Source organism: Phyllostomus discolor, chromosome 7, assembly GCF_004126475.2.
Source record: "Phyllostomus discolor isolate MPI-MPIP mPhyDis1 chromosome 7, mPhyDis1.pri.v3, whole genome shotgun sequence".
Lineage (NCBI taxonomy): Eukaryota > Metazoa > Chordata > Mammalia > Chiroptera > Phyllostomidae > Phyllostomus > Phyllostomus discolor.
The window spans coordinates 36986213-37007779 of NC_040909.2; the positions used below are offsets into that span (position 1 = coordinate 36986213).

At 43.5% G+C, this 21567-nt stretch overlaps 1 long non-coding RNA gene across 2 annotated transcripts in view; it reads right to left on the reverse strand.

Annotated features, from left to right (window-relative positions):
* Nucleotides 1–21567, reverse strand: part of LOC118501620 — a 92246-nt gene that overhangs the window by 2221 nt on the left and 68458 nt on the right. The window contains exons 1-3 of one of the 2 annotated variants that reach the window (XR_004904255.1): nucleotides 11549–12282; nucleotides 9510–9776; nucleotides 1023–5259 (exon numbers count right to left, since the gene is read on the reverse strand). This is a non-coding gene — a long non-coding RNA (uncharacterized LOC118501620). Of the gene's footprint in view, nucleotides 1–1022; nucleotides 5260–9509; nucleotides 9777–11548; nucleotides 12283–21567 lie in introns of those variants that run through there. The other variant, XR_004904254.1, reaches the window with a different exon arrangement.

Genomic DNA, 21567 nt, shown 5'->3' on the forward strand with positions numbered 1-21567 from the left:
TTAGGTCTTTTCATTCCTGGCACCCCTCTTCCTCTGTTTTCATCACCTGTTGGTTGATTTGGTTCCACTCCCTCTGCCTCCATCAGTTCCCCTTACAGAGGCAGTGGTTCTTCTGCTTCCCTTCCCTCTCTATCTGGAGGTCCTCATGTACCCCTCCCCGATTCCTGGCTGTCTACTAACCTTCTCCTGGGGAAGCAGGCCCCTTTGGCCCTCCCTCCCTCCCCAGTTCACAGCCCTTGATCTGACTCTTCAAGCAAGCTGGTCAGTGCACAGGAGAGTTGGCTTGGTGTGCAATTTTTAAAATGAAACACTCTGAATTTAGACAACTAATGGAAAAACTGGTTATATCAGGAACATGACTGTGTTTTCTTATTGTTTAATTCTTGACATCCAAGACATCAACTAATTCTATTTTTTTAGAATGTTTGGCTGAGAATTCAGCAGCACCTTTTTTTGTTAATTTTGAAAATTATGACTTTTATGTAATTATTCTGTCAGCAAGTTTCCACCTTTTCATCTCATGGCCCACAAACTAATTACTAAAATTTTGCAGGATACCAAAAATATATCTTTTTTTGTCAATCTGACAAAAAATAGGTATAATTTTTATTCATTTACACTGGACAGCTACTGTGTTAGCTGTTGTCATTTTTTTTTTATTTGAAACCTAAGGGAAAAGAGTTCGGTGCCCCTTACTAAATAGGTATTGCATGTTTTGAAAAGGCCTGTGGCATACTGGTTGAAAATAGCTGTTCTGTGTAATCTGTTAATAGGAAACGTTTCAAGCATATGCTGTGGCTGGGACCAGGAAGTTAGAATCTGAGGCGTCCAGCAGCCTCGGGAAGAATCAAGCTCCTTTAGCACCCCCTGCTGTACGATGTCATAGCCTTGAAAGTCTGGGTCATTGCTTAATACACAACCTGGGGCATCTAATGGGAGGACAAGGAAATAACATCTCTACTTCAGAAGGGTTACTCACTTCACATGAGCCGTGGGGTATTGCCAGAGGGAAGCTGACTCACCTGCAAGTGGCCAGTTTCCCATTCTGACAACCCCAGAGGGTGTGTAGCTTAGGTCCTGTTCATTTCTAGCTTCTCAGTTTTATTGGACCAAAAGGCCAGCTTCCACACATCAACTTGGACATGCCCAACTTTTGCACAAACGGGGTAAGAAGAGCGGCAGGCCATTTCCCAGGTCATTTCTGACATTTCTCTTCCTAAAAAACAAAATGTGGAGCCATTAATTTTGTCATCTCTCATAGTAATAGGAACCAGCCTCCACCACTACTGTTTACTTGAATATGACAGCATTCCAGCCATTGGGAACTCCTTACCACTCAGTATCATTCTAACACCCAGGCAGGAAAGCCCCTCCCTGGCCTTACCCAGAGCCCCCCACTCCACGGGGCAGAGTCTGCAGGGCCCTCGGGAACGTGCCCACCCCGAGTCTGTACCCATCCCAAACCATACTCGACCTGAGACTTCCCTGCCCACTTCCAGGGCCTGCTCAGGCCTCTTCCCCGCACCCCCTCCCCCAACCAGTGTCATTGTCCTCGGCCCCGGGAACAAGCGAGCTGTTTGCAAGGGACATGGACAGTTTGTGATGCTGTGTCAGGGGCCGTGTGTGTGAGACCCCTAGTAGTACAGAAAGAAGCAGATTTGGGGGTAGGAAGAAGGTATGGGAGCCAGACCTGGGCCCAGCCCTTCTTGGCTGGTCTCCTTCCAGCCAGAGCAACAGAGAGCCTGGGAATTCCAGTCTCTACTCTGGCATCCCAGAGTGGTATGACAGTGTGTTTGTCAAGGGAAAAGAAGAGAGGATGTCTATTTAAGAGCTTGTGCCTGATTTAATTTTTAAATATTTAGACACATGATCTATAGGCTTCTGTCTGTGCACTTGCCCTTGGCCCTGCAAATGTTTGGTGGGAATTAGAGGAGCTGTCACTACTCCCCCAAGTGCCAGGTTTTCATCACACTATGTCTCTGCAAGCTCCTGGCCCTATTGCAGTGTTCGTTTCCACCCCCACCCTCTCCCATCCACAAACACCATCATTTACCAATGCCTAGTTCACAAGCCCCTCCACAGCTTCTTCCTTACAGTACTGTATGAGACAGCCCCTCGGACCTCTGCTTGCCTTTGTCTCTGTCACACCACGTCTCTCTGAAATGGTCCATTTCGATCCCACCACTGCTGTCAGACACCCAGTTCCTCCAGGCACAGCCCAGAGCTGACATATTTAGTCCTGTGCTTCCAGCATCAGCACGGCGCTCTCAAACATGAGTCACCTACTAGGTAGGAGTGCTGATTCTCCATTCTGGGGTGACCAGCCAGCAGGTTTGTCTGGGATAGAGGGTTTTCCCAGGATGTGGGACTTTCAGTGCTAAACAGAGACAATCCTGGGAAAACTGGGATAACTAGTCACCCTAATAGGGAAGAGGCTCTTTGGGAAGGCAAAGGGCCCCAGCAGCCAGGGCAGAAGTACTAACTGGCTGATTTAAGTTTGAACCACTAGTGAGTGGGACTGTCACCTTTCCACCACCCACTCCTGAGGGAGTGAGGAAAGATCTAGGTCATATGGAAGTCTGGCCAGGCTGTGCAAAGTCCAGGCTAGGAGAATGGAGGGGGGATGACCATGGGCCCCATCTCCACACTGCTACTGAAGTCCTTTAATTATTTCACAAAGACTCCCTCTAGTCTCATTTCTCTGAAGACCCTCCTGGGGAACCCAGCTCATCGTTCACCTTCCAGCTGCCCACACAAGGCATTTCACAGAGCCCACTCTAAGTACGAGCAATGGCCTGTTTGAGTCCTTCCAGCCCTCTCCCCACCCTGCTACCGTTCACCCCCCTACCCCAGTGTATCACGCTAAGCATGGTGGGTAGCTATGGGCTTTCCCGCTGAGTCCTTTCCTACTTGTAAGGTGAAAGCACCAGAATTTCCTTTAGAAACCACACCTTACTCCCTTATTCCTCTGCCCTACCACTTTCAGATCCTTTGTGTTGGCTTCAGTCTCAGGCTGGTTCTCTCCAATTGGTGGCAAAGATGTCCACACTGAAGGGAATAAAGCCTAAGACTAATGTCAAACGAGAGCAAAGACACTTCTGTTAATAACCTCCTCTAAACATCAGAGTCTGAATTTAAACCCAGGACATTCATCCAACATCATCCGGGACACTCTAAGATTGATTACGCACCTCCTTCTCGGACACGTTGAGGAGCAGTCAGTCAGGGTGACTGCAAAACACGCTGCATTCAGCTACAGCTGAGCCAGGCACTGTGCCAGATGCTTTCATCCCTATTCCTCTGAAGAACCTAGAAAGAAGATATTGCTGTCACCATTTAATAGATGCAGAAACCCCAAGTTCAAGGACTTCACTGTGAGTGATGAGAATCCACAGAGGAAACGAGAGCCCAGTTACTGGCAGTTCCTCAACCTCAGGTGCCAGCGTTCTGCCGCTCAGACCACAGCCTTTCCGGCCTCCCTGTCCCCACTCCACTGTGCAGGGAGCTCGGGGCCCTCACTTCCCGTAGCCCCATCTGATCGTTCGACAACTCCTACAGGTGAAGGCAAACACATGAGAGTTAGTGACTCCAGCAGTGAGGACATTTATAAAGATCTTCCTACTCCTATCACTCCAATTTCCAGAAACTCTCATGGTTAGGGCAAACAACTGCTTTGTACTTAATAGGAGTGGAAAGCAGGCTGTGTGGAAACACATTAGTATATGCTTATGTATTATGTATGTAGTAAAGAGCCAGTATGTGTGTACTGTAAAAAATTTTTTCTCAAACAGTATGAAAGGGTACTCAGAGAAACACGAGCATCCCTCTTGTCCCCAGGTGTCTCCTTGGAGGTGCTCGCTGCTGCAGAGCTCGGGCAGCCCTCCACAGGTATCCCCCACACATCTGAGCCTAAGTGGACCTATGAACTTACGTATTTCCTGTTTCTTTTTTCACACAAATGAAACACAATGCACATAGCATTTGATATTTTATTGTTTATTTAACAATATATCATGGAGAACCTTCCATAGTGGGTCATATGGATCTGTCTTATTCTTTTTTTTTCTTTTTTGAATCTTTATGGGAGCTTTATTCATGTGGTCAGTAATTTGAGAAGACAGCAGGTTTGTACCCTGACAGATGGTCTTAAATTCCATTTTAAACTGACCAGTTTTACAAGAAGTGTAGGTAAGGGGTTTGGAACTCAGGGAAAAAGTCAATCAGATAAAAGCAGCTGCATTCTTCCATCTGTGCCGTGGGCAGTGGGTGTCTCACCCTGGAGCATGGTGGCTCTGATACCATCTTGACGGCTTGCAGGCCTCCTGAGGCACAAAGGTGGAACTGCTCACGGTCTCCTGGAATCAGGATGGGTCATACCTTCAGTTCCCAGAACAATAGCTTGTACGTGCACTGATTATGAGCTGTTACCTGAAACTAAAATTTTCCAACTCTTGAGTCTCCCACCTTTCCCCCACTGTTAGTCTAAACTATCTTATTTCTGTGAGATCAGTTTCATATGGAAGTATTCATTTTGCTGTTGAGTACATATCTTAGCATTAGACCCTCTGGTAGGGGGCTTAGGAATACATTTAATTGCAGATCCACATAAGGGGTCACATTGCATGCAACAGCAAGCTCTGATAAAGCACAAGACGGTTTTTAGTACAGTTGACCAAAATTGCACACTCTCCAGCTGGAGCTATGTTAGTGACTTTTAAGGAAAACATTTCCCTGTCCTTTAGAGTTACCACAGGTCCCCAGTTATAACTATCAGAGTAGGTTATTTTCTTATTGATATCCCTAAACTAAGTATAATTTCAAAGGCTTTCTAGGGGAGTACAAACACCTACAAGATATGAAGTGAAAGTTGGTTCAACATAAGTTCTTCCTGCGAGGCAAAATTCAGAGATGTTTAGAACATTTCTGCTGAATATACCCAAATATTTTCATCCCATTTGAAAGGAATAAGTTCTCCATAACATGGGGTTAAGCAAAAAGTAATTAAAGAATGTAAGTCATTGTATTCAGAAGATGACTTTCAGGTCTTCTTGATGTTCAGCAGTCCATCGCTCCTCTGGTGCTTTCTTTACCCTGTGTGATGGATCCAAGGTTTTATTTCTGCCAGTTTCACTGTGGTGGGGATGGTGAGGAGCACGTCCCAAGGTTCAGTCCACTTTTCCCCTAGTTGGCTTTCTAGAGATCCTGTCTTCCAAGTCTTGAGTAGCACCTTATCTGTAGGCTCAAAGGAATGCAGCAAACCTGTGTAGGAGAAGTCTTTAATACAGGCAGGGTCATTCAGTACAGCTAAGGTCTGGCTTAAATGTTGCACATATTTCTTTACCTTCACTTCTTGATCTATATACATATCTCCCATCCCAATCGTAGCCTGAAATGATCACTGGTACACAATTTCATAAGGACTCGGTTGAACCCCGCTTAGAGGAGCCACCCATATCCTGAGCAGGGTGATAGGTGAAGCTTGATCCCAATGGAGATGAGTTTCTTTTTTTCTTTTTTTTTTAATTTTTATTTATTGATTTTTTTTAGAGAGAGAGAGGGGAAGAGAAAAACATTAATTTGTTGTTCTACTTATTTATGCATTCACTGGTGGTTTCTTTTTTTTTAATTTTAGATTTTATTTATTGATTTTTAGAGAGAAGAGAAGGGAGGGAGAAAGAGAGCAAGAAAAATATTGCTGTGTGAGAGCTACATTGATCAGTTGCCTCTCACACGCCCCCAACCAGAACCTGGCCCGCAACCCAGGCATATGCCCTGACAGGGAATTGAACCAAGGACCTTTAGGTTAGCAGGCTGGCACTCAATCTACCGTACCACACCAGCCAGGGTGGAGATGAGTTTCTTAACATAGTTTGGCTATATTTTTCTTCAAAGTGTGATTCATCTTCTCTACTATTCTAGAAGCCTGAGGTCTCCATGTCGTGTGGAGTCTCCACTTGATTCCTGAAAACTTACTAAACTTCTGTGAAATTTCTCAAACAAAAGCAGGCCCATTATCACTCTGGATGCTGCAGGGCAGGCCAGAGCAAGGAACTATTTCTTTTAGTAAGGCTTTCACTACCTCTGAGGATTTCTCTGTTTTAGTAGGATAGACATCTACCCATCCTGAAAAGGTGGCAACAAGACTAACAAATATTTCCACCTTCTGACCCTTGGCATCTGGGTAAAGTTTATTGGCCAGTCTTGAAGTGGGCATTGTCCTTGGTATTGCAGGGATCTGTCTTGGGGTGTTCTTCTGACACACAACACATCTAGCAATTACTTTTCGTATGGCTTTAGAAAGTCCAAGATTTGTGAGCCACAGTTTAATATACATAGTTAATAAGTCCCTTACATAGTGAGTGGCCTCATGCAAATGCTTCATGACTGGCTCCACTAAATGTTCAAGGAGCCGTACAGCTCCTTTCTTATCCTTTCTTCATCCACTGTCAGCTCCTTCTTCATCAGAACCCTGGCTCTCAGCTTTCTCTAAGTTTACAGTCAAATACTCAGGGTCAAATTGTGACAAATCTAGAACAGGTTCCAAAGGCATTATAAACGTTCCTTCAGTAACTCTTTTGCTGCCCAGTCAGCCAGATTGCTTCCTCTAGCCACTTCAGTGTCCTCTTTCTGATGCCCCAGACAGTGCATGGCTGCCACATGTAAAGGCACCTGAACGGCCTCTAATCATTTTGAAATTTCTGCTGCATGCTTATTCTCCTTTTTCTTTGAAGGCTAACAGTTCCTTTTCCTTCCAGATGGAACTATGTGGTTGGAAAATTAGGAAAGCTTCCCTGGAGTTGGTATACACATTCATGCTCTTTTTGCACAACAGTTCCAGTGCCCTCATCAGTGCAATCTGTTCAGCTTTCTGAGCAGAGGTTCCTGGCAGCAAGGCCTTGGCCTCCACTGCTCCTTCAAGAGCCACAACTGCATTCCTTTTGAGCCTCTCTGTTTCCTTTGTCCATAGAACTGCTTCCATCTGCATAGACAGTCCACTCTGCTTCCTCTAGAGGATGGTCCTGTAAATCAATTCTGCTAGACTACTCTTCATCAGTTATTTCAGCACAGTCATGTATTAGCGTAGACATGTCAGGATCCAGGGAGAAGAGAGGCAGAATTTAACTTACCATTTTGAGGGAGATGTTAGGATTGTTGAGAATGGCTTGGTACCTTCCCTTTCTTCCAGCAGTGAGTCACAGTTTTCCCTTCCACTCCAGCAGGCTCAATACTTGGTGGGCTGTCCCAAGGAAAACTTCAGCTTCCTGTAAGAGCTTGAAGGTGGCTGACACAGCCCTCAAGCAGGCTGGCCATCCCTGGATAGTGTGATCTAATTTCTTCGACAAGTAAGCTGATGGATTGTGAAATGTCACTAATTGTTTGGGTGAGGACTCATAGGGGAACGCCCTGCCTTTCATGAATTTATAATTGGGAAAGCTTCAGTAGGTTCAGAAACGCCAAGGCCGGCACAGAAGCTGGTGCACCTTCAGGGACTCAAAAGCTTTAGTGTACTCCTTTGTCCACTCTAAAGGGATATATACTCTGGTCCTTTCAGAGCTTTTCCAGTTTGACAGATCTGATGTAGAAACCGGAGCATTTGCCCATAATATCCAGCAAGCTGGCCCTTTGGCCCTGCTCCCACTGGAGGTTTTCACAAAGGGTAGTTCCCTGCCCTGGTTGGGGCTTGTCCTCCACCAAATTTGGTTCCCTGATGGGTTCAAGGTGGGGACACCAGTTCAGGCTCATTTTCCCCAGCTCCTTCAGCTGAGTAAGGAGGAAGATCCCCCAGGGCTGGGGGGCTGTGGGAACCCCAACCTTGCTCACAGCTGCATGATATTCAGGTCTTCTCAGTCCCTGTCCTCTGAGCTTCTGCTGTCTTTCACAGGCAAATTCCCTTTTCTCTGGACCATTAATCTACTTCCTTTTAATCCTGCATCCTTATTACGTGAACTCATGAAAGGTTCTAGGTAAGGCATTTTGTCCCACTTCCCTGATCTTTGACAAACAACTCTAATTGCAGTATAATACAGTAACTTAAAGGCCCATTCAGCAGCCATCGCTCTCCTGAGTCTAGATTATACAATATATAAGCCAAACAGTATTATAATAAAAACCACTTTCTTATTAGTCAGAGGTTTATTAACATAGGTCAACCAACCAGCCAAAACTCACCCCAAACAGCTGTGTCCCAGAATGGAGGCTTTCCCCACCCCCCATGCCACCAGATAATGCTCTGTAATATCACAAAAACCAGAAGGAAGCTTTTGACCAGACAGAGTTCTGTAAACCAGAAGGCACCTTAATTCCTGAATAAGTCGTGACCCAGGATTGTAACCTGAACCAGAAAGTGCAATGATTTGATCAAAAAATGAAGACGACAGGCGGTACCGAGAGTCAGAGAAGGAGAGTCCCCAAGTGAAATCACTTGGCAGCTGATAGGGAGTCTCCAAATCCACCCCCCGGGGCTGCCCAGTCCAGATAGCCAGTGGGACTCCCCACCAAATACCCAGACTTACTGGAGAGTCCCAAAGTCTGTCCAGAAAGGAGTCATCAGAATATGAAACCAGAAAAGCCAGCATTCGGGCTGCCTGTCACCTACCAGACCCAATAAGCAGAGACACGGATTGAATCTTTATGGGTGCTTTATTCAGGTGGCTGGTGATCTGAGAAGACTGTGGATTTATGCCCTAACAAACCATCTTCTGTCTTATTTTTTAATGCTTGCATAACATTCCACTTACAAATTTCTAACCAGTGTCCTACTGATAGACATTTACATTGTTTCCAATCTGTTTTTTACTTATGCATTTTAGACAGATTTCTGTAACAAAGATGGAAACAAACAAAAAGTTTCTGCTTGACCCTCATTTATCCAGAAAATCCAATTAGCGGAGGCCCCACTGTATTCTGAGTGTCCCTGGCAGTCTGAACCAAATTCAAATTCTGAGCTCTCAAGCACAAGTTTTCGGAATTGTTTTGCTCTGCATTAAATGCAAACTGAACAGAAGTGTGCCTGTCTCAGGGGCCGCCTGCCGTTTGAGCAACATGAGATGTGGGGAGGAAGCAAGAGTGTAGGGCAGAACCTGAGGGAGAAAGGACGAAAAGTGGAACCTGAAAGCAGAAACCCCCCTCTCCATGCCACCCCCTCTCTGTGTCCCCAAGTGTCACGTTCATTCGGTTCTCTCTGCGGACCCGCCTTCTCCGCCCCTCCCGGGCTGCAGTGAGAGATGCCGGTCAGCCCTACAGGACCTTTCAGCCCAAACGTCCACCAGAGGTTGACTATCATTCCTGAATCTGAATCGCCAATTTCTGGAAAAGGATGTCTGGTTCCCACCCTCCTCCGCCCCCTGTTGAAGGGATTGGATCCCTTTGGTCAGTGAACCCCTGGTCCAATCAGTTCTGGTTGAAGGGAAAGAGCCTGTTGGAATGTGGCTGCAGAGACCCAACCCTGAGGGCAAACTCCGAGAATCCAGAAGAGCAGAGTGGGCTGGGAGAGTCCCTCGAGTGCCCACCTCGAGGTTGCCCAGGGGCAAGAGCTGCTTTGTCAGTAACTGCAGCAGCGTGGTCCTTGAAGCCTGTCATGATGGCTTCGACTCTGCCATCCAGCTTTCTAGCCCAGAGTCTCCCGCTACACATGCACCAGGACAGGGGCAGGCAGGTCGGCCTGGACGAGGGTGGGCTCGGGCCCAGTCCGGCAGCAGCATTTCATGTGTCTGTGGTGAGATGACGCGTGGCAACGCGAAGTGTCGGATTTAGGTCGGTGCTTGTAAAGGATGCATCTTCTGACCCACAGACAGAAAAAAGTGGGCTTATTTTGACAGCGTTTTCACTTCATTTTCTCAAATTTTAAACTAACAAATTTTGTAAACTTGATTGAATATGTGCAATTTTCTCCTTAATATGTTCTTTTTGGGAAAAGCATGTTCTAAAAAAAACATGTGTGGGGAAAAATGATTAATCTAAATAAGCTGTCTACATTGAGAGGAAGCTGATGGAAGTTGAGGTAGGATCTGTGCTTAAAACTCACAACTGCTGGAACCTCCAACCCCTGGTTAACTTCCAGTGTGAAACCCCGGTCTGCCCTATCCTTGCTGAGCATCATTCTTGCAGCATCTCTGAAGATCGATGAACCAGATAGACCTGGAGGGCACTCCAACTTTTGTGGGGACCAGAGAGGAAAATCTTGCCAGCAGAGGGCACTGCCACTGCAGCTGGGAGTCCACACAGCAGAGCACCTCCCAACAGCGTCCTGCCCGCCCTCCTCCTGCCCCTCTTCATTAACTTGATCTCTGCCTAGCTTGTGGAACGAAACAAATGTTAACCAAGTATGTACATCCTATCAGCAATTTTCTCAGTATTACTTTGCTGTTTGATATCCCAACCTAGAGTGTTTGGGTTCAACATTAAGTTAATACTCAGAATAAGACAAGGTAATAACTTGAGACATTGAACAGGTTCTGCTCCAAACTTGGAGTGTGGCTGACCAGGTGCAGACCATTCCATAAACTAGGTACACTTGCTTCCTGTCTGCACTACTGGGAGTTTACTCCATATCACACACACACACACACACACACACACACACACACCACAGGCCTGAGGTAACATGCAAAGACCCCAACAGAGTAAGGATGGCTGCTGTGGTGTGGCCTGGAGTGGTGCCACCCAGTGAGAGGGGTGAAACAAGAAGGCACCTGTGAACTGCCTGCAAAGAATGAGAAGCATCTGCAAACCACCTGTGGGCCAAGAGCTAGCCATGGACAACAGCTGCATACCACAGACCAACTTGCCAGTGTTCTCAAATGGCCACCAATAGAGCAAAGAGATGCCACCAAGGGCCATCTACCCACTAAGGGTAGAGGGGAAGAAATGGCATTTTTAGGATGAAGGTGAAGTACTAGGACACCTAAAAACCAGCAGATTGCCACATGATGGCACCCACCTCTTACAGCGGCCAGGGCCAAGAGGCTGCCATCCTCAAAGGCCAGATGAGACCAACAGCTTCATGAGCCATTAGGATGTGTAGCCTGTTCCCCAACCAGGCAGTCAGGAAACTGCACCTCAGAGACACTGGTCAACAGACGTGTGATGGTTGTATAAAACCAGAAGGAGGTACTGTAGGGTGAGTGGAGGCAGTCTGCCTTCTTCACCCAGGTGTCTGGGTAACTAAGGGAAGCAGTGTTCCCATAGCCTTGGAGGGGCCCGATAACTAGCGTTCTCATAGCCTTGAGACTGGATCTGACAAACTGTTCCCATAACATGAAGTGGGCTCGCATGCACAGAATTATGTTATGTAGTGTTCTGGCTGTTTTCCGGCTTTTTTCCCCTCTAGTACTTAAACAGGTAGGGACTTCCTGCTGGGGACAATGATGGTGAGAGACACACAAGGGGACAGGTACCACTATGGGTGCCACGCTGGGGAGCAAGGGCCACGACATGAGACATGCAGATAGACACACAGCCTGCAGCGTGCAAGGCTTGCCCACCCACAAATAAAGGCATGCCAGACATCCCAATGGGTCCGTGAATATTTTTCCGTCTGCACAAATACCATGAACCTGCCTGGCCCTGAAGGGTGGCAACACAGGTACAGAGGCACAGTGGCAGCAGGAAACCCCATGAGAAGAGAAGGAAGCTGTCCATTTATCTGGGAAGAGCTCTGAGGAAGAACCAGGTAACCTAGGTCTAAGGCAATCAAAGCATTGCGTTTCCATGGTCATAGTGATTGGCTCAGTAATATGCTTATAACCCACTCAAAGCCAATAAGATTTAAGGGACCTCAGGAATGCTGTAAGGGGGAAAATGTGTTTATCTTTTGAGTATGGAGCTGAGGAGATACAGAATTTAGAGGTACAGCCTACTTCTGGTCAGCATGTGGAACACCTGGAACTGAGTGGGGCCACCTGGGAGTTCCTGAGGTTATGACTAGCACAATGGAAGGATCACAGAATAGGGGGAAATTGAGTTTTGATAACATTGTTTTATCCCTGAATCCACCCGTACCAGAAGTGAATGAATGTTACCCCTGGATTTTCAGTGGGCCTATGACCTCCCCTTTTGCTGAGTAGAATCTCACTCCTATGCCTCCTGGGAAGGAAGAGATGAGGTTAGGTGTTCTCCAAGCCAGTTCTGACATTTGATGCCTTTAGGATTCCTTGTGCTGAGGTTGATTGGAGATAAACCCAGTTGGCCCAGGCAAACTGCTCATGGGCATCCAAAGCTTGTTCTCTTACAAGCACCCAGGACATTCTGAACCTTGTGACCATTCCTAACCTATTAGAGCCAACAACTTCAAGGTAGGACTCTGAACTTAAAGATTATCACAGAGATACCAGCATTCCTATTACATACCTCACATTTAGAAGCATCTTGTTGAAAATTCAGCTTAAGATTTAGAAGAGCTTTTAGTAAGACAAGGATGATAAATTAACTGAACCATCCCCATGATTACTAATTTAAAATGTGTAAAGTATCACTGATTTTCTCTTTATTCAAAATTTTGCCTTTATCCCCTTTTTTAATGATAGTAAGAAAAATATCTAAGGTCATTGCTTCTTTTTGCTTTGTTTTATTGAAGTAAAATGTGACCACAGTAAAATGCACAAACCTTAAGCATATGTTTGATGGCTTTAATTTATGTAAAACAAGTGACTTGTCCTCTCTGGGTCTGTGTCCTCATCTGTCAAGTGACTGTTAATGAGGCAGCATTTCTTGGGTCACTTCTCAGAGAATTTCTTGCAAGCCAGTGACATCTATTCTGCATATAGCGATGCAGTAGCACCGATCTTATGACTGCAGTATGTTTTGCCCCACAGCCGACACAGTGGCTCTGCATGGTTGGCACTGGACAATCTTTGTAAGCTGAGGTGCTTCTGGCACTGCCTCCAAAAAAGCCTGGGAGGCTGGCGATCAAAGATCCCACAGTCCACAGCCCCCAGCACTGCCATGGTCATCACAGTGCCCACAGTACCTGCTGAGAGGAACTGGTGGCCCCCATCACTGCCATACTAGTAAATGCTCCCATGGATGGTGTCTAATATATATTTGTTGGATGGGTGGATAAATTGATGGACAGATGGATAGATGGATGAATGGATGGGTGGGTGGATAGATCTCAGTTCCAAGTTCTTCCACAAAGAAAGAGCTGATTCTCAGGTAAGCAGATTGTTGTCGTGACAGAAAAGAGGATTCCCGGCCATTCAGCCTGATGTTTATTGTTCAAATCAATTTATAGCTCCTCCATAGTATAGCTGCACCATCAAAGTCTTTGGAAATCCTTTGGAGTTCAGCATCTTCCTTTAAACCATAATGAAACCAGATTGTTTACGGATTGCTGAAGGGTTTGCTTTAGGCCTGATAATGTTAGGTCAGCTGGGGAAAATGTATGTGGATCAGTTAAGATGCTTTGGACTTCAATCCACAGAAAAAACAACTTAAGATGTCCCAAAGTAGACAATACTGAAGCTCAGTGGTATCAAAATGGGTTGAGGCCTTTATTCATATCTGCCAGCTCTGTCTGTAATATCTACCCTCACAATCAGAAGATGGCCAATGCCAGCCCAAGTTACAAGTCCCTCACACAAGTCCAAGAGCAAGAAGAAGAGCAGCAGGGCATAGTTATCCCTTTCCTCAAAGGTTTTCAGTAGTTCACAATTTAGACCAATTCTTGGCAAAGAGGAAAGAGGTAGCCACAGCATGGGTTATCACCTGGGACTGGGCTCATCATCACCAAGGAACTACAGAATTGGAGGTCTCTGAGCATAGAAGGAGAAAACATGAACTATATGTGAGCAACCAATATGTTTGCCATGGGATGGCCACATTGGCAGTCGTTGGCAATCATCCAGGACAACCCCAATTCAACTAAATAAATTATTTTTTAACTTTAAATAATCCATTGCTTTAGTAAAACTGGATGACGGCCATTGACCAGGCAACTGAGGGCTCTGTGAAAATAGCTCTGGTGGTTTTGGAGGCCCTTGGTGACAATGAGGGCCTTCTTGCTCTGTTTACCACAGATTCTCTCCAGCAAATGCAGAGACTCAGTAAGTGCGCTCGGCCTCTTCCTGGGGAAAGGTCATGGCTCTGGGAGAAAGCCGCTCATTGTGTGGCCTTGCAGAACAGTCATCATTTGTTTCTTCTCAGTGAAACTCAGCAGTCTGGGAACAGAACTGAAAACCCTTTAACTCTCCTTGCTATCTCCACCTCAAGAGCACACCCACGTGAGCCTGCATAAATGGCCCTATGAGGGAGGCATGTGGAGGTTGACAATGACCCTGAGAGGGCAAGAGGTTGAGGGCAAGGGGTGATTTTCCAGGAAGTTCCAAAAATGTCACCTTGGAGGCTCATGTACTAACAGTTGGCCTTTTATTTTCACCCTTTCTCCACAGCCATGGAGGCAGAACGAAGGCTATCCTAGATGCAGGTAGCGTGTGTGTTAGAGTGAACAGGGTTTGTGTATGTGTATGAGAGGAAGGGACATAGGCAGAGCCAGAGGGCCAGAGAGTGACTTGTACTTGTTGCAATTAACCCACCCCCAGGGATCACCCTGGTTTCACAGGGTGCCACTCTTTTCCCTCCCTCCCAGGGTAGGGAGGAACCCACGTGGCCAACAAGGTGAAAGAATAGGTGTATGCTGGATCATTATCATTGTCATGTGCTCTCTTGGCCTCTTTTCTACAATACCTTCATTTATGTTCTGCTCTCATTCTTTCTCCTTGTCTCTGCATATGGCTGCAGTTAGGAACCCACTTCCCCAAGAACAGAGTATGTGTACCCCTAGGAGCACCCGAGATAATTTCAGAGAGACATATCACACATTTTATAGTCTAATAGATTTGGCATTTATTTTACTTTTTATTACAAAAATAATAGTAATTAGAATTATAATTTGTAAGGTGGCCATGAGAATTCCATTGGTTCTTAGAATTCTCTAAGAACCTTCTCCAACATTCTTTCTCCAGAAGAATGTTGAACTCCTCCTAGAGGCTGGAGACAAACAAGACCCAGATGGAGAGAATCCGAATGACATCTTGGAGCAATAAAAGCAGTGGTTTCAGTATTTAAAAACCATATCTTTTAGCTCCTAATGTAATGGTTCTCACTATATATCATACTTCTGTTAAATATATCTGCCTCATCTTGAGCACTTTCTAGTTTTACATTAACAGAAATCTTGCAAATTATTCAATGTAAATAGCTGTTTTCTAGAGGACAGTATAGGGAGCTGTAAATTCATGGATTCTACCCTGATTTCGAATTCCACTTTCACTTAAGTCTTTTGACAAATCTCTAGGACTTCCATTCAAGATGGCTGTGTAGGTAAATATAGCTTGCCTCCTTGCACAACCACGTCAAAATTACAACTAAACTATAGAACAGCCATTATTCAGAATCGAGCTGAATGAAAGTTCTGCAACTACAGAATAAAAGAAGAAACCACATCGAGACTGGCAGGAGGGGCAGAGATGCAGAATGGACTAGTCTCACATACATATGTGGCTAACAAAAATGGTGTAGCTCAGTGAGTTGAGCACAGGCCTACAAACCAAAGGATTGCTGGTTTGATTTCCAATCAGAGCACATACTTGTGTTGCGGGCCAGGTCTCCGGTAGGGGATGTACAAAAGGCAACCACACAATGATGTTTCTCTCTCTCCTTCCCTTTGTCTCTCTCCAAGAATAAATAAATAAATATCTTTATTAAAAAATCGGGAGGGATATCTCAGGAGTGAGGGGTCCAAGCCCCACACCAGGCCCCCCAGCCATGGTTCAAGGAAGATAAATCTTCATAACTTTTGGCTGTAAAAACCAGTGGAAACCAGTGAGAATTGAGGCTGTGGGAGACAGAAACTTCTGGTGTCCCAGGCAATTCCCCTTAAAGGTCCCACACAAAGACTTACTTGAACTCACTCCCTCTGAGCTTCAGGGTGGGGGCAGCAGATTGGGGAGCATTAGACACACACAGGGAGGAGCTGAGTTGTCTGGCATCAGGGAGACTGCTGGAGGCCAGCTTTCTCCTGGACAGAAGTGCGGGCAGCAGCTATTGTTTTTTGTTTTTTGTTTTCCTGGGCCTTCACTCCACACAGCTGGCAGGCAGGCACCATATCTGAGACTCTGTCAACCTGGTTCACACTGTTTGCCCCATCCTGGTGATTCCTTGAGGCCCTGCCCCACCCGACCTTCAGGCCCATCCAAGCTGTTTCCAATGGCTTTTCCATATGAACAGCTTGTCTTGGCCCATGCTTTAGATTTTCCTAAATTCTCTCAAACAAGCAGCATCTGGCTTCAGTGAGCCCCATATCTCTTGCTAATTTGCCCCAGACCTGCACTAGCAGCAGCCAGCCTTGGTTCACAGCTTGGCCTTGCCTGGGCACCTCCAAGCCCAGCATAAGTAGCAGCCATCTGCTGATTGTTTTGTAACTTACGCTGTGTGAACCTGGACAGAATACAAGCAGTGGCTGACCTTGGATGTGCCAAGAGCAACCAAGGCTCAACTATAAGAGAAGGGTATACACAGCTCACAGAATGGGTGTACCTTGAGTACCCAGTGTAGGTGATAGGGAGGATCGTGCCACGGGACCCTACAGGACACCTACTACATTAGGCCACTCTACCAAGCTAGGAGACATAGCAAATCTACCTGATACATGGAAACAAACATAGGGCTGCTGCCAAAATGAGGGGGCAAAGAAACGTGGCCCAAATGAAGGAACAGAACAAAACTCCAGAAAAAGAACTAGACAAAATGGAGACAAGCAATCAACTAGATGCAGAGGCCAAACACTGGTTATAAGGATGCTCAATGAACTTAGAACCACAACAGTATAAAAAAGATCCAATCAGAAGTGAAGGATACACTAATTGAAATAACAATTTACAGGGAATCAGAAGAGTAGATGAAGCTGAGAATCAAATCAATGATTTGGAATACAAGGAAGCAAAAAATAACCAATCAGAACAACAAGAAGAAAAAATAATCAAAGAAAAAATGAAGATAGTGTAAGAAGCCTCTGGAACAACTTCAAGCATTCCAACATTTGCATCATAGGGGTCCCAGATGGAGAAGGGAGAGAGCACAAGAAACTGGAAAACTACTTGAAAAAATAAAGACAGAAAAATTCCCTAACTTAGAGAAGGAAACAGACGTACAATTCCAGGAAGTAAAGAGTCGAAAATAAGATTAACCGAAAGAGGGCCACACCAAGACACATCATAATTAAAATGCCAAGGATAAAATACAAAGAAAGAATCTTAAAAGTAGCGAGAGAAAATTAGTTAGCTACCTACAAGGGAGCTCCCATAAGACCCATAAGACTATCAGCTGATTTTTCTAAAGAAACTTTGCAGGCAAGAAGGAACTGGCAAGAAATATTCAATGTGATGAAAAGATAGGGCCTACAACCAAGATTGCTGTACCCAGCAAAGTTATCATTTAGAATCAAAGGACAGATAAAGAGCTTCCCAGACAGAAAAAGCTGAAAGAGTTCATCACTACCAAACTAGTGTTATGTGAAATGTTAAAGGGTCTTCTTTAAGAAGAATATAAAAAATATGAACAATAAAATGTCAATAAATACATATCTACCAAAACTGAATTAAAAAAAATAAACAAGCAGAACAGAAACAGAATCATAGATATAGAGAACATTTTGTTGGTTGCCAGATGGGTAGGGGGTTGGGAGATGAGCAAAAAAGGTGAAGAAGGGATTAGAAAGTACAAATGGTAGTTACAGAATAGTCACGGGATGTTAAGTACAGTACAGGGAATGGAGCAGCCAAACAATATATATTTATATATATATTGTTTGTCCATGGACATGGACATGGACAATGGTGTGGGATTGCCTGAGGGAGTGGGGGGGGCGGTGCTTGGTGGAGTGAGTCAAAGGGGAAAATAGTGGGACATCTGTAATAGCATAAACAAAATATAATTTTAAAAATCTCTAAATATTCTTTTCTTATTTCCTCATCCAGGAAATTACAGGGCCTTTCTGGCATTTCAATGAATTTTTAGTTAAGAAATTAAAAGGTAGCCCTGGCTGGTGTGGTTCAGTGGATTGAGTGCTGGCCTGGGAACCAAAGAGTCACTGGTTCGATTCCCAGTCAGGGTACATGCCTGGGTTGTGGGCAAGATCCCCAGCTGGGGGTGCATGTGAGGCAACCACATACCAGTATTTCTCTCCTTCTCTTTCTCCCTCCCTTCCCCCTCTCTAAAAATAAATAAGTAAAATCTTTTTTAAAGTATTTTTTTAAAAAGTAATAACTACCTATACAGCCTGGTTTCTAAGAAAGTTTCATTGAAATTAAATTAAGTTTCAACACCCCACATAACAAGCTAGATCATAGAGAAGACTACATAGTTCGTGTTTTGTGCCAACCTTGTTTGTAAATTCCCCTTTTCTCACTGCAGACTCAAGTAACTGAGGCATCTAGTGTCTGGTCCTAAGAAAAACAAATTTCCACTAATTCTGGGTTTAAAGAATCCACCAAATCTGTTTTATGGTACTTGTGAGAAAAACTTTGAATTTCCCACCCAGGTACAAAATATTTTCATGTTACAGAAACTCAAAACATGTTGCCCACATCTAGTGCTCTTGTTATAATAGTGTTGCCATTCACATGGATAAAATTCATTCCTTCAGTCCTATCTCTTTCTCCTCCAACTTTTTAAAATGATTGTCCCAGGTAGAAAATGCATGTCTTCTTCAATGGCATTTGAGTCTAGGTCATACCTTGTTTTCTGAATATCACTAAGAATGTCCTCTAGAAGAATGTACATGTAAACTGAAAGTATTTAAAGTATTTTCTATATACATAAAACATATGTTATATAATATAAATATGTAAATAATATGTCATATGAAATATATATGCACAAATAATATGTATTCATTTCTATCACACAATAAATAATATGTTCATATAACTTTTTAAAGTGAATTATATCTTAAATCTGACACCAAGAGCAAAATCAACAAAAGGGGAAAATAGATAAGTTGGACATCATCAAAGTTAAAAACTTTTGTATTTCAAAGGACATTGTCAAGAAAATGAAAACATAACTGTCAGAATGGTACAAAATATTTGAAAATCATATATTTGATAAATGGCTTTTATGTAGAATATATATGAAGTATAAATAAGTACAGAAAGAGGTACTCAACGCCTAAACATCAGGAAAATGCAAATCAAAACTGCAATAAGAAACCACTTTCCACCCACCAGAGTGGCTATAATAAAAAAGACAGATAATAACAAGTGTTGGTGAGGATGTAGAGAAAATAGACCCCCTGAACACTGCTGGTGGTGATGTAAATCAGCCTTTCTGGAAACAGTCTGGAAGCTCCTCAAAAGATTAAACAGAGAGTTATTATAGGGCCCAGCAATTCTACTCCTAGGTATTTGCCTAAGAGAAATGAAAGCATATGTCTACCCATGAACTGGTACACAAGTGTTCATAACAGCATTTTTCATAAGAGCAAAGAAGTATAAACAACCCAAATGTCCATCAACGGATGATGGGTAAATGAAATGTGGTATATCCATACTGTGGACTATTATTTGGCCATTAGAAGGAATGAAGTACTGGAACATGCTACAACATGAACAAAATCTTGAAAACATTACACTAAGAAAAAGAAGCCAGACACAGGAGATCACATATTGCATGATTCTATTCACATAAAATGCATAGATTAGGCAAATCTATAAAGACAGAAAGTAGATTAGTGATGCCTAGGGCTGGTTGGAGGAAAATTGAGAGTGACTCCTAATGGTATTGAGTTTTTTTGGTGGGGTGAGGAAAATATAAAATTGATGGTGGTGATAGTTGTAGAACTATGTGAATATTCTAAAAACCACTGAATTACCCTGGCTTCTGTGGCTTAATGGATTGAGTCCCGGCCTGTGAACCAAATGGTTGCTGGTTCAATTTCCAGTCAGGGCACATGCCTGGGTTGTGGACCAGGTTCCCAGTGGGGGGCACGCAAGAGACAACCACACAGTGATGTTTCTCTCCCTCTCTTTCTCCCTTCCTTCCCCTCTCTGAACATAAATAAAATATTTTTAAAAATAAAAAATAAAAACAATTGAGTTATATACTTTAAATGAGCAGAGTGTATAAAGTATATCTCTAAAAAGCTGTTATTAAAAAGTGAATTATAAGTAGTAACATAATTAAATAATCAGCAAAACGATATTTAAAATACTCTGTAATCCATGCTCTGAACATCTTTATAACCCCCATTTCTATTCATCTCACAAAAGCTAAGGCCACCTCCCTGGATGTCTCCACAAAAGAATTTGTAAAGATCACTGCTGAAGTCAATACTTCCAGATGAAAATAGATCTCATTCATTTTACAAAGAAAAATCCAAATTGTCTATTGTGTGGGTGGGTAGGAACCTCAGAAATATATCAACCAATCAAATTAAAGGGATAAAAAGGACATGGGGAAGGAGGATACATATAAACCAATCTGTGGCCTTGTCCAAACCACATTAACTTCTCTGGTACCTCTGTTAATGAGGATGATAATCATGCATCCAAATTTTACATCAGGTTGCCATAGGGTTGTTGTGAAAATCAGAGGATTGTCTGCCAGTAATGGTGGGTGAGCTATTGTCCTAGTTTACCAAGTTTCCCGGGATATGGGACTTTCCACTGGAAAAATAAAATAGTGCAGAGAAAAGTAAAATGAATCAGTTGTCTTACTACCAATGGAGTTCATAATGTCCAAGGTAGACTTTGGAGCATGGAAAGATATACACACATGAACATGTGTCTAAATCAATATTCAGCTCATTTAAGTTTAAGTTTTAAAAAATGTAAGCTTGAAGTCTACCTATAAATATGATTATTTTGTTCATAAGTATATATATTCAAAAGTATATGTAAGAGTATATTATATATACAAATAAGAATAATCATTTTCTCTCATCCTTGAACTAATGTTTGATTAACCTGTAAATTTAAAAGATTACATTCCCCTAAACTCTTTATATAAATTGACTTAACTAAATCCCTTAAAACTTCTAAACAATGTTTATAAATTTAATGTTAGATCCCATCAGGCATTTCAGTTGCCTCACCAAATAAAGTTAGAAATTTAACAAACAAAATCATACTAAATTTATCAAAAAGTAATAAATATATTAATTAAAATTATAGATGTACTAAATCAAATTCACTTGAACATTCAAACTCTATCAACATAATATTATCTTGATACTTTCTACTTAAAGTTTCTTAATTTTTCCAATAGCACAAATAACACTCACAGATTATAATGATGATTATAAAACTTAGTGTGAACTCCATTTTTTTAAAGTGTTGGTCAGTTTACTGGGCCCTAACTTTTTTTCTTTCCCTTCCCATGGCTACAAAGGCTGTTATCCAACCCAGGTGCAGAGCTGAGGTCTCAGCTCTGCTGGACAACGATGGACAACGATGAACCCAGGACCCAGAATGCATGTCACTGAGATGCCAACCCCGTGCCTGTTAATATGCTGTGTCTCATTTCAGAGTATGGGACTCTAAGCCCATGGGTCCCCATTCCAAATTTCTCTCC